This window comes from Canis aureus, chromosome 28 (genome assembly GCF_053574225.1).
Source record: "Canis aureus isolate CA01 chromosome 28, VMU_Caureus_v.1.0, whole genome shotgun sequence".
NCBI classification, from domain to species: domain Eukaryota; kingdom Metazoa; phylum Chordata; class Mammalia; order Carnivora; family Canidae; genus Canis; species Canis aureus.
Genome location: NC_135638.1, coordinates 27,325,976 through 27,338,956, shown reverse-complemented (window position 1 = coordinate 27,338,956; position 12,981 = coordinate 27,325,976). Strand labels below are relative to the sequence as shown.

The 12,981-nt window shown below is 38.6% G+C and overlaps 1 protein-coding gene and 1 long non-coding RNA gene across 3 annotated transcripts in view; one reads left to right on the top strand and one right to left on the bottom strand.

The window, feature by feature from the left end:
- Positions 1 to 12,981, bottom strand: part of CYP7B1 (cytochrome P450 family 7 subfamily B member 1) — a 174,553-nt gene that overhangs the window by 90,215 nt on the left and 71,357 nt on the right. The window lies entirely within an intron of this gene.
- LOC144300575 (uncharacterized) overlaps positions 1 to 12,981 on the top strand; it is a 67,593-nt gene that overhangs the window by 48,690 nt on the left and 5,922 nt on the right. The window contains exons 9-10 of the long non-coding RNA XR_013367298.1: positions 3,734 to 3,896; positions 4,347 to 4,531. This is a non-coding gene — a long non-coding RNA (uncharacterized LOC144300575). The remainder of the gene's footprint in view (positions 1 to 3,733; positions 3,897 to 4,346; positions 4,532 to 12,981) is intronic.

Here is a 12,981-nt window from a genome sequence, read left to right as displayed (position 1 = left end):
GGGATAATATGCACTTTCAATAACATATATCTGTTGAGCTGTGAAGAAATATTTGAAATTTGTTCTATTCAAAAGAGAATATATAAAATAAATTTGGGAAATTGAAGAGATTTTTCAAGGCAGACTTATGCTTCTCCCTTCACTGGAACTACTTCTCCTGCTTACTCCACTGTGGGATGTGGATACAAATATCCCCAGGCATTCATTTTCTGCCAGGACATTTTTGTGGTTTAAAAATGCACATAGCAATTAGTTTTATGCCTTCCAGTAAGAAATGGAACCGAATACTCATGGTATGAAGGGATTGCACGTGTGTCACTGTGCCCGGGATTCAGCACTCCATCCCCCCTGCTGATTTTATAACAATTCAGTGCTTTGGGATGGTGCAGCTCCTAGGGTGAAATGCTGCTTAGGGCTGGGGGTGGGGGCAGTTTAACAATGAAAGTGAGAAGAGTCGTATAAATAGCTTAAGTATAATTTAAACATTCTACATCAACATTCACAGTTTCTAAACGGTTTCAAAAAGCCTAAATTGACATAAACATTTATCAAAATTGTATTCTTTACCAAAAAGTATAAATGTCACATTTATCAACACAAATTCAACCACTAAATAGATAATATAGGTTAGGGAAATTAAGTTGGCTTAGTGACCACAGCAGAAAATGACTTATCAGCTCTCCCAAAAGCTCTGAAATAAAAGATGAGAGAAGCCAAACAGATATCCACATCTCTCTATTTAACCCCTCTGTCCACTCTCAAAGGATACAGACTGCCAGAAAAGCAGGCATCGCACTGGCACATGCATCCAACATATGTATAAGTAGGCACCAATACAAACATCTGGTTGTGATAGCAATGGGGGTGGGGAGATCGTGAGGGTTAAATGTGGGACTTGGATGGTCTGCAGAGTCCTTTTCAAGTCTATATGCAATAGTCTTGTCTCTGCTCACCACTGACTCCCAAGTCCTTGAGACATAGTAGGTATATAAAGGAATACACTTAACAAAATGGCAATGGCACACAGAGTACTTTCCACTTCAATGTAGCCTGAGGAACTAACAAGTCTGTGTCTAGCTCCAGCAGCCCAGGATCACTGGAACATTACAAGTCCTTACTGCTCACCCTTTCTAACTTCCTCCTCCTGCTGAGGAGTTAAGCCACTGTTGCACCAATGGGGAGGAGCCAGACCAAGCCTCTTGCCTCCTAACTCATAGATCAGGGTGCTTTCCACACTCACGATTCTTCAATACTGACCAGACTTGTCAAAGAGTTCCTGGGGACACCCAAAGAGCTGTACTTTTTGACATAATTCAAATGTGGTTTTTTTTCCTTTTTTTAAGATTTTATTTATTTATTTATTCATGAGAGACATGGAGAGAGAGGCATAAACATAGGCAGAGGGAAAAGCAGGCTCCATGCAGGGAGCCCGATATGGGACTTGATCCTGAGACTCCAGGATCATGCCCTGGACCAAAGGCAGGCGCTCAACAGCTGAGCCACCCAGGCATCCCTCAAATGTGTTTCTACTGGAAAGTACAGAGTGCAGATTTCTAGATTCCAGATTCTCAAGGCCTGCAGGCAGTCAGCATTAACCAAGTGTCCTCTGTGGGCAAAACATGATCAGAAAATAAACTTACAGATGAAGGAAAGAGAAAGAATCATGGAAATGAATACACAATACATTGACATTAGGTGCCTGTCCCAAGTAGCCCCAAGATTATTTGCCATTGCTTTTGATTCCAGTCTCAGGAAGCAGCCTCTGGAAGACCAGAGTGACCTCAAGTTACCTGAGTATCAGTGAGGAGTTGTCCCGATTATAATATACAAGCATTTATATCTCAGAAAGGGTCCAACCCAATTGTAAATTAACAAATGGGCATTCTCATTTACTCATGTCTCTTGTTAGACAATAAGTACACATCAATCCACAAGAGGATGCTTAATCTGTGATCACTGACAAAGGCAAGTGTTTGGACTGCAGGACAAAGAACCACACCCTGGAGGGAGCCAGGACCTCACTCTGGCCTGTCAAATGCTTCCCTTGACATTGCTAGCTCAGCCCTAAAAACAACAGAAACTGGGCACAGACATTTTGAAGAATGTCTAGTGGACGGAACATAGTAAAAGCTGGAGCAGTGGTCTAAGCAAATCACAGCTATAACTGTATAAAGGTGAAAATAAACTCAAGCTGATCTTTTGCAACTTCCTCTGACCTTATGACACGGCATTAACCTTCAAAGCAGAAAAGGAAAACAAGTTTCCTGAAGCTATTTCCACATGTGATATTACAATAATCTGTATTTTTCAGGAGCAGGATCCAGATTATTGTTTCTTTTTACCCAGCACCAAGCACTGGCCCTGGTTCAGGATAGGTGCTCAAATAATACTTGAATGGATGGGTAGATCCTCCAACCTGTTCTTGAGTCTTAAGTAACTTTTCTGGAGGCTAACGTAGATCCTTCCAGTTACTAGGGTGAAAAGTACTCTTCCATTTTCCATTTCCAGAACTTTTCCTATTTAGATTTAGGTTGTTCAGACCTCTCTCCCCAGGGGTCAAAGAGGCTGATTAGGACTAGGTTCTGCCAAGTGTCATAGCCTTGAGACCACCTGCTTCTTTGTTCCCAGGGCAATGACCTCCTTTGTGTTCTCATTTGCAATGACTGTTCTCCAAAGGAAGTCCCATTGTGACCAATTGTGAAGCATAACAAGGACAATAAAGTATGATCATGTGGAAATTGAAGGCCTGACCAGGGGGTACCATGAGACAGCAGAGTGTCAAGGGCTTGGGTGTGTATGTGCGTGCAGGACTCCCTTTCATCCAGTCCAGGAAGCTTAGCACCACAGCAATGCTTAGCATCACTGGTCAAATGAGGTTCATCTTGGAGATGATATTTAAATGATTCATTCTTTCCTCTACATTTTAAAACAAGAATAGAAAAATTTTATGTTGAAAATCATGGATATACTGAGGTTAGGATGAAAGGCCCCTAAAATATACATGGATGAGTTAATAATAAACTTAGGATGTACTCAAGAGAGTTCAAGAAAATAAATATTTGATAAAAATGAAGAGTGATGCCATTCGTACATAGATATGTACACATACCTATGTGTATACGTACATAGATACGTACACATATCTAAGTGCGTATAACATGCCTGATGATCTCCAAAGTCCACTAACTAACCCGGTCCTCCTAGAAAGACAGAGAAGTCCTCTGAGTAAGACAGAGAAGTAACAGTCTTCCTATCTTAAGAAGAGAAAACTGAGGTCTAAAGTGATCTATTGGAGGCCAGATGGCTAGTAAGTAGTGACAAGATGATAACTGGGGTCCTTGATTCCTAGACCAGTGTGTTTGTTTAGTTAATCTATCCTCAATATGCATTGAGGCTTGGGAGACAAAATTACCATCAGCTCCATTTCAAAAGGGCAACTAAAAAGAAAGAGAAAAATAAGACAATGTGTTCAGTCTATTATTTTACTAAGCTCTCCAGATTCTTTCCCTATTGAATTTTTCATGAACATGAAGACCCCCTTTAATTACTTCATTCCTGGACCAAATTCATAAGACAAAAATAATTTTAATTTTGAACCTTTTTGTAGTGTGAGGTGATTAGAAAATATCATCTGCAACAAACTTTTAATTATATGCTCAGGGTCAAACATTTGAAACCTTATTTTCATTAAGCTGGCACTGCCATCAACCCTGCCTTTTAATTTTTCACACAGCTCCCTTTCTATTTCCCCCCGCCCTGCATTCGGCTCCGAAGCACGACCTTCCAGCTCCTCCTTTGCTCCAGATGAGGGAGAATAAGGGAGTTCTGAGCCTGTCGCTGTTCTGCAGCAGGCTGGGAGGCAGTGTCACCTACTCTCTGAGTGGATCGTCAGGCAGGTATGGAACTGCAGTGAGAACTAAGAAAACCAGCCGGCCACTGCAACATCCATGCAGCCCACCCATGACCAGTGTGCATGCCGTCCATCATCAGACACAGAAAAGGAGAGCAAGTGTTTAGAACTCTAATTTTTTAAAAGATTTTATTTATTCACTTAACAGAGAGCACAAGCAGGGGGAGTGGCAGGAAGAGGGAGAGGGAGAAGCAGGTTCCTTGCTGAGCAGAGAGTTCAATGTGGACTCCATCCCAGGACCCCAGAGATCATGACCTGTGCTAAAGGCAGATGCTTAAAGCGCTGAGCCACCAGGGCGCCCTGTGTTTAGAAACTCTTATAGCAATTTCACAGAGCAGTTTTATGTCTGTTGAATATAATAATAAAAAAGGAGGTAGTATCACAAATGCTTTTTTATTTCACTTTTCTAGTCATTTGTTTTTATTGTGTCTTACAGAAGTATTGATCCACGACAAATTGGAAAAGAAGCAAAAGAACTGGTCTTTCAGCACAGGCAGTGCAGAGACAGAAGCACTGTGTCAGCCAACCCCACCAGGTCTTCTGAGTCATGTTTTATGTGGGAGGAATATAGTGATTTCTTAGAATATCAAGGATACCTACATCTCACTGTGAGAACATAAGGTAACAGAAGTATAGCTCTGTAATAACTGCCTACACTTTTGATTATCCATTGCATTGTGATCCTCTGGGTAAAGGGAAGCAAACAACCCAGAAATGAAAAAAATCAAATGTCAGTCATTGTACAAGGTAAGATATTTAAGCATAAACCCAAGGGATCCTGCTGAAAACCTGAAATTTTAAACACTTGAACTCTTCGATCAGATGCTGCCGACTAAAACCGGTCACGCTGAGACAGGCATGGCTGTCCCCACCCTCCCTCTGCTTTTTGGGAGCTGAGGTGAAGTGAGCAGGTGGTTTCGGTTCAGTTCCTCATTTATAAACTGGCTCTGCAAAAATATACACGCATGAAGCCACTTGTTGGGTGGTCTCAGAAGAGGGCACAAGACTGACCGGACATGAGACACAATTACCCTCTCACCCTAGAAGGAAGTCCCTGCAGGTTAGGGGTGATGTCTATCAGCAGGTCAGGATGAAAAAAGCCAGCACATCTGCTGCCTATGTGGTGAGGGCCTGGGGGAGAAAGGGAAGATTTTCATTTCCAGATTCCTTCTTTGACCCGTGCTAAAACTGACTTAAGATAATCAGTGATCCGGTGATCCTGAATATTAGGCTTTTTAATCCTCATCGTTCAGATGGTTAAATCTGTCTTTTTGAGGAAGCACTGTAAATTACCACCTTTTGAAAGTTATACATTTTTTTAACGACAAAAGGAGGTATGATGGAAAATTCCTTTTTGGGGGGAGGGGAGATAATGGGCCCGATAAAATTAAGTCTGATTAACCATGATATTTTGATTGCATATAATTTTGTCAGGAGACAATGGATGTGTTATCAACACTCTAAAACTGCCCGCGTTTCCTGTTACCGGGTTTCTTGGGCTTCATGACAATGCGGACTCCCTCTAGTGGCCAAAGGAACATACGTAAATTCACAGGTTTGTTAACAAAAAAAAAAAAAAAGAGTTATCTTTTGTGATTTGGCTGTTTTCAAAAGAAAATAATTTTCTTTGATGTACAATTTCTTTTTGGAGTACTTCACATGAGGTAATTACATATAAATCAAAGAAAGTGCAAAATGTAGATTTTATTCTTAAATTAAGTGTATATGATATGTATTTAGTTATAATTCTTGTAATTGATTAGACAGAAATTCATCTTCTGAATTTGTAATATTAAATGTTCAGAACAAAGAACACTCATTAAATTTATTAATAGGTCCATAATTATTCTTTACCAATACTAGTGCTTATCACTTAGGTGACTGTATTTCTACAGAGAGATTATTTCCAAAGCAGGTATCAGGTCATTAAACAGAATCATTATAATCTGATGCCTGTGATGAAGGCTTTATTTAACATAATAAGCATTTATCCTTTCAGGGGAAATGACAGATTCCTAAAATGTTAGAACCATAAGTTCTGGATAAAGAAGATAACACATGTGGTAATTCTACAACCTCCAAAGCAAAAATAAATAAATAAATAAAATTGTATATAAATCATTTTTTCCATGTACTCCCGAAGCCTTGTTTTACAGATGAAAAATAAAAACCTGAAAACCAGAAAGCTCAAATGACTTGCAATAACCAGGTCCTTGAACTGGTTCAGAGAAGAGGGAGCTAGAATCTGACTCCCTGATTCTCTCAGTCTACAGATGACTGAGGAGAAATAGTCCTCAAGTTATGTTCTTTCCGCTTGCATCTTAGCCCTGACTTGTGACTATACTGTATTTAGAATGATTCCCGGATGAAAAAGGCTCATTCCTTTAGACATATCACATTATTTTTTTTACATTGTAGCAATTATTTGAGGACTTTCAGAAGCATTTGCTAGCAGACAGAACAAACTCCTTTTATGGAATGAAAATGAGAAATTACTAATTAATGATAACAATAATATATGCAGATTCCTGGCACCAATGCTTTCCTAATTACCATGGACTTAAAACTTAACTCTGAGTTTCTTGTAAATTTCTGTGGTGTTTTTTTTGTGTGTGTGTGAAGAACAAATGATGACAGATTAGTAAAAGTGCTTTGAAAATTGTGGTAAATGCTATAAAAAAATTCTTGCTTTAGTTTTCTGAAAGATGAAAGAAAAAGAACGAAATCACCTATTTTTGGGGAGAATGAAGGAAAAGAGAAGAAAATCACCCATTATCTCCACAAATGTGTACTGAGTGGCAGGTTCTGTGCTAGGGGCAGAAGAATGTATCTCCTGAAAGTTTTAGCATTTGATCTGGATGAGAATTAAACTCTTGTCATAAACATAGCTGTGAACTATCACAATTATACTCACCTAAAAACAATGAATTTTTAATTCTTGGGGAAGGCCAGATACATTTTGGATCATTCAGAGATTCCATGTCTTGAAAATGTAGAAGACCCCCTTATCAATCCAAACTGAACTCTGAGAAAACAGGAAGTGTGTCTGTCTTGTCTACTTCTGTGTGCCCTGCACCTAGGATAGCTCCAGGTGCGGCGTGAACATTCACTCTGCATTTGCTGAACTCCAGACTGGAAACCAGAAGAACCCATCTGGAGGGCAAAGGCTTGAAGGGTTGAAAGAGGAAGTGAGCTACGGAGGGAGGGATGGAGGTGGTTTAGTGCCTTGCTCAGGAGATGTGCACCTTTGTAAACAGCATACTACCTAAACCTTCGGGAGGACACTCAGTTGGAGCTTCACTTTTCAGGTGGGTAAATAGTGACCACATCTGCCAATACTTATCCACAGATTACATAGCAACCCCAAACTGTCCTCTGTATTCCAAGTTGCTGGATAAAAAAAAAAAAATGTGAAATCTTAACCACTGATAGAAATGTCAGAAAAGCAGGCAATAGATATCAACGTTGATTCTTCAGCATTAATAAAAAACAAAATGCATACAAAAACAAAACCAGTTCACACGATTTACCTTTTTACTCTTTAAAGGCTGACCAAAACAGAAAAAATAGGGCTCATTTAGACTAGATGTCTTCACATATTAGACTTATTGATTGTGACAATATTTTTGAAAACCAAGAGTAGAATCACCTCATTCCATGTGTCTGTGTCAAACAAAATGTTCAACTTAAAAAAGAGAGCTGAAAACCTGTGAAATTCCACTTGTTTTCCAATGTTTCATGTTTTTTAATGTTTTTTTTTTTCCTAAATCCTAACGCATGATGGGTGATAGAAGCTTCTTTTTACTGTCAGAGAGATCAAAGAGAGGTTGAGAAAGAATCCATAAGCAGATGCTGCCCAGTGACAAACCTGAAAGAAGCAGACAGTGGGGCCAGATGTTGGGGTGACCTTCGGTCTGCAGAGCACATTGGCATGGTGTTGATTTAGATGGTTGTTGGCAGAAGCTTTAGATCCAGCAGCAGGGGGAAAAAAACTAAACTATGGAATCCTTTCTTACTCTTTTCCATCACTAGAAAACCCGAAACCACTGGTCAGTAGTGCTGATGGCTGTCAAAGAAGTTGAATTCATCGCACAACCCTGCCAGTAGGTATCACATCAAAAAGGAGTGAGCTGCATGAACAAGAACATCTTCAGGCTGTGCCATTTTGCATCCCACTCTACTTCCAACAGCTGTTTCTTGAGCGAATGCAGACGCAAAATAATTATACGAAAAGAACAACATATTCGATAAGTGGGACAATGTTTACATTTATTACATAGCCATTAACAGAGGATATAACGATGAAAGATGCTGACATGTCTAAAAAGTTAATGCCCTGTCAACAGTTCTAATTAGTGCTCAATAAAAGTTCTCAATTGAACTCTGAACTGTCAACTCTGGAGAAGGATGAGAAAGTATTTTTAATCAAGCAGAATTACTCGAATCAGTGCAGCAGACACACACAAAAAAGAATACATAATGACATGTTACAGTTTTAAAGACTCCTGTTCATCATGCGATTATTCCCATCATTCACTCAGTAGGAATGTAAAGAATTTTTCTAGTGACTGAAATATTACTGTAAACACTGGCAACTAAGGTAACAGATCTCTAATCTCAGGTTCTGACATAATTTTAAATCTTCTCCATGATACAGTCCTAAAACACCGAACATAAACAAAGGCTTACTTTATAATATTAGATATGATTGAAGACCACACAGTTCCTCTGACGCTTTTAGACATTTTGTCACTTTACCTGGAGAAATATACACTGCTTATTCTGCATTGCCGCTGATGTCCAGCACTTGTCAAAACCTCTATCTGTCAAGGCCTTCACAAAGAGTTGGAAAATGACAGATCAGGATGTCTGAGTTGATGGAGCCCCAGGAAAAATGGAACAGATAGAAAATTCATGACTCTAAACTATATCAAAGTGACTTCTGTCAACATCATGTCAAAAGAACTGTTCATTTTTAGAGGTTTTTTTTTTAATTATATAAACACTTTTTTGAGTATGAGCTAAGTGTAATGAAAAAAAATTTCTTGGTGTACAGTATGATCATCCAAATGTTCCAAAAATATACTTTAGATCATCCAGGAATAAGGAAAATTCTAATAGTAGACACTGTCTGCCAGTTAAAACCAATGACATTCAAGAGAGATGTATGAAGATACTATCGGCTTAAAATAGGACAAACCATCTGGCTTATAAAGGAACAAAAGTATATTTTTTGCATATTTTTTGGACCCATCAAATTTCTACAACTGGATTAAATTTTATTCTTCTACAATCAGTTTTGATCCATTTTTTGCTTAGTGTGACAATTATAAAACACTAATTCAGTGTTATTTTCTTAAACAGGTTTCCTAAAATATCTGGTATTATTTTAATTTTTAAAAAATCACTGGAAAACCCTCATAATGCATAATTCCCTTAAATTATTGCTTTCAGAGGGAAGTAAAAAATAAATGGCTTATAATATGCAGTACTGCATACGCAGAAACACTCCATAATCACATTCAAAGAGTCATTCACCGAATGAAATATGAGTTGCATAAATCTGGAAATGACCACTCTCTCGATTTAATTCCCAATACCTTTTAGGGAGGATGGCTGGCACCTGGTGCTGGAACCCAGGCAACTTGATTCCACTGCTCATATGTCACTGAAACAAACAGGATAAGTGACCTTGTGAAGTAAAGATCATGGACTATGCAATGTGTATATATGCAGAACAGACCGGAAGGGAAAATCCACCATACACACACACACACACACACACACGCATGCACACATGTGCGGGGATACATGAATGCACAAACATGCATACCCACGCTCACAGGCACACCTGCTACTGAAAGAATCAAAAGTACAACTTCTGCAACCACTGCACCTGTCCATGATACTATCATTCACTTACATGACTTCACTGAGCTAGGATTTAGTGGATTTTTACCTCAGTGTTTCTTAATAGCTCCCTTTCAGAGACCGTCTACGATCCCTCTGAGAGTGGCCACTGACTTGGTGCACTTGTCCAGTTGCAAAAAAAAAAAAAAAGAAAAGAAAAGAAAAAAAAACCCCACTACCTGTGACCAGAAAGGTCTGCTTACCTCCAGGATGACAAAAGATCTCAAAAAGTAATGACCACCTCCAGTACTGAGAGAAGAAGCTTTCTTCAAAACGGCACCATTGCATGGTGTCTAAATACGTATGGGAAGTACCATCCATTAATACAAAAAGTAGGACAAGATCGCCATTTCTTATTACAGGCAGAACTCAATATATCTTGTGTCCTACTTATGAGAAGATGTTTATTACCTGTAAGTGTACAGAGGTGTGGGCTTCACAGCAGCCATGATTGGTAATAAGCCTCTTTTTCTCATTTACATTGATAGCAAGCATTAGTGAAGATATATGCATTTCATTTCATGGTTCAGAAAGAACAAAGTATATGTATATGTGATAGCAGTGGGTGGTTAATGAAATGGTCTGACAAACATAAGCTAATACATAATCATACCAGAATGTGAACTGGAACACCTGTTCCTGCTTCACAGACTTGCAATTCTTAAGGAAAAGTTACCATTCTCAAGGATTGAAGCCACTACTATTTAGACATCAATATGCTCCAAGGAAAATTTAGTCACTTTTTTTGTTGTTGTTGCAATCACTAAAGGGTGGCTATTTTAATGCTATCAAATCTCTTTTGCTTGTGTCCTAAGAGTAATGAAAACTTCACACATGCATGAAGCTCCAGTAATTATTTTAAACTGCCTTCTGTTGTCCCCCTGAGGAACACGGTGGTATTTGTTTGATGCAGTTTAATTAGTGTCAGGGTAATTAATGCTATGCTATCTACATGAGATCAAAACCCTTTCTTTGTAACACTCTGGTAACTAAGAACTAAGAAAAGGAAGCGTTTTGAAAACGTCGAGGCATGGTGTTAACCTGGGTTCACGAGTGAACCGAATTGCTCATCTCTTCCTCCACGCCTCGTCCAAATGGCAATTTCAGTCCCTCCCAGGACAAGATCAGAACCGTGATGCATTGGAACCACACCGCCAGGCATACGACCCAGTGGCTGCTCTGGAATTAAATTCTTTTTTTATGGGTATAATCAAATTAACTAAAACATTCACGGTCACCAGGCACCTTTTGCCATAGTTTAATCCTTTAATAATGAAATAGTAAACTTTTGCACTGCCGGAGAACTACAGTCCCTTGTAAACAGGGTGTGATATTACCATGTGCTGATATATTTTTTCAAATAAAAGAATCATTTAGTTTAATGAATGAATGTGATTCTGCTTAAATGCCTGAATAAAATTTGCATTTAATAGTAGGTATAGATATTCCCTCTATTTGACAATAATGTTAAGAGAGGAAAAACAGAGCTAGGCAAGGGAAGAAGTTAAATACACAAAAATTCCAGACACACACATAATGTGCACTACCATAAATCCTTTTTAACTGTTTCTTTGGTAATAAGCAACGGCAGTATAAATCTCCCAACACACAAACTCAAGCTGATCACAGGCTTAAGGAAATAGCTCCAGTTATCTTGACTGGATAAATTATTATATCCTAGAGGTTATTCCAGTTTCTAATAAAGCACTGTGGCTAACAAACAAAAATAAAAAGATCAACCATTTTCTTTATTTTCTAACAGATGAAATTACAGGCTGCATAGGATAAGACACAATGGCACTGAATTTATTTTTACTCTCAAAAATGCACCATACAATGTTCATTTTGGAACAAGACTGGAGTTTTAACACAACGATGATAACCGGCATTAGACTGATAACATTTTTTATGGGAAGGGGAGGCTTAATGGCACGTATCTAAAAAATAAACACGATCGGTGTAAAGTCAAACCAAATGGATTTAGCCCATTATGTAAGTATACTAAACGTGAAAATAACCTCTGCACTGCCCAAGAAATGAACAACAAAAACATACTTCTAGAGGGTACAAATGTGGTCTATAGTAGTCATGAAATTGTGGCAGTATCCATCAGCGGCTGAAATTAAGGTTAACGTTATAAAATGAAATCTCACTAGCTCAGGCTGACGGCGTATCACAACCTAGGAGGGTTTGTGCTGAATGCATCTTCTTGAGAGCATTCATTACTGAATACCTAGTGGGATCAGCTGACTAGCAAAATATGTTCTTTCGCATCTTCAGTTCTGCTTCCTGCAACTTCGTTGTTTATCAATTAAATTGATAAATACAAGTGACTTTGATAACACAGGAAACGCATTATGCAGTAAAGTAACCTCCAGGAACCCTGCAATAAGAACTGCGTGCAAAGTTCAACAACTGTGAAGGAACTATTAAAGAGGACACACAAACAAGTGACCTTGACTGACAAACGCACTTCATTCCAGCAATAAACAGCGGTGGTGCTGATAACTGTTCATTGGCGCAGAGAGTAATTACCTATCTGTCAGCGTTGCTGGTGTGTGCGAAATAGTATAAATGAAACATACATAATGTACGGCAATAATATCGGGCATGCAGAACCTAATGTATTATCATCATTCTCAGGACCCAGGTTTATGTGGCTGCCACCACTGAGTAAATGCCTTCTAGCCATGATAATTTCATTCTAATCTCTGTTCCATATTATAATTTTCATAGCTAAAAGATACTGAGGAGCAATACGTTTCAATCAAGGGCTAAATAGAACACAACCTGTAACTGGGTATTTTATACACCTATATATTTTTTTTCTTTCAAAAAAATTAGTCAATTTATGAAGAGACTGGAATAAGCTGTAAATTTATGGGTGACAAACCCTGTCTGTACCAATGTCACCATGTTGGAGATGGACTGAAAGAGGCTTATGAAAAGGTTGGGGGCTTTGTCTCCCATTTCTCTCGATAATACAAAATTCTATCTTTTTAAAGGTTCCTATTCAGTTCCAACATGTAAGGTAAGAATGCATTTTTGAATGAAATAAAGGATAGCCCCTATTCAATAGGAGAAAACTAATCGATTGATTTCTAAGACAAATTACCTTGATTTGCAATGAATTGCCCAACTCTTACAACAGAAACACAGAA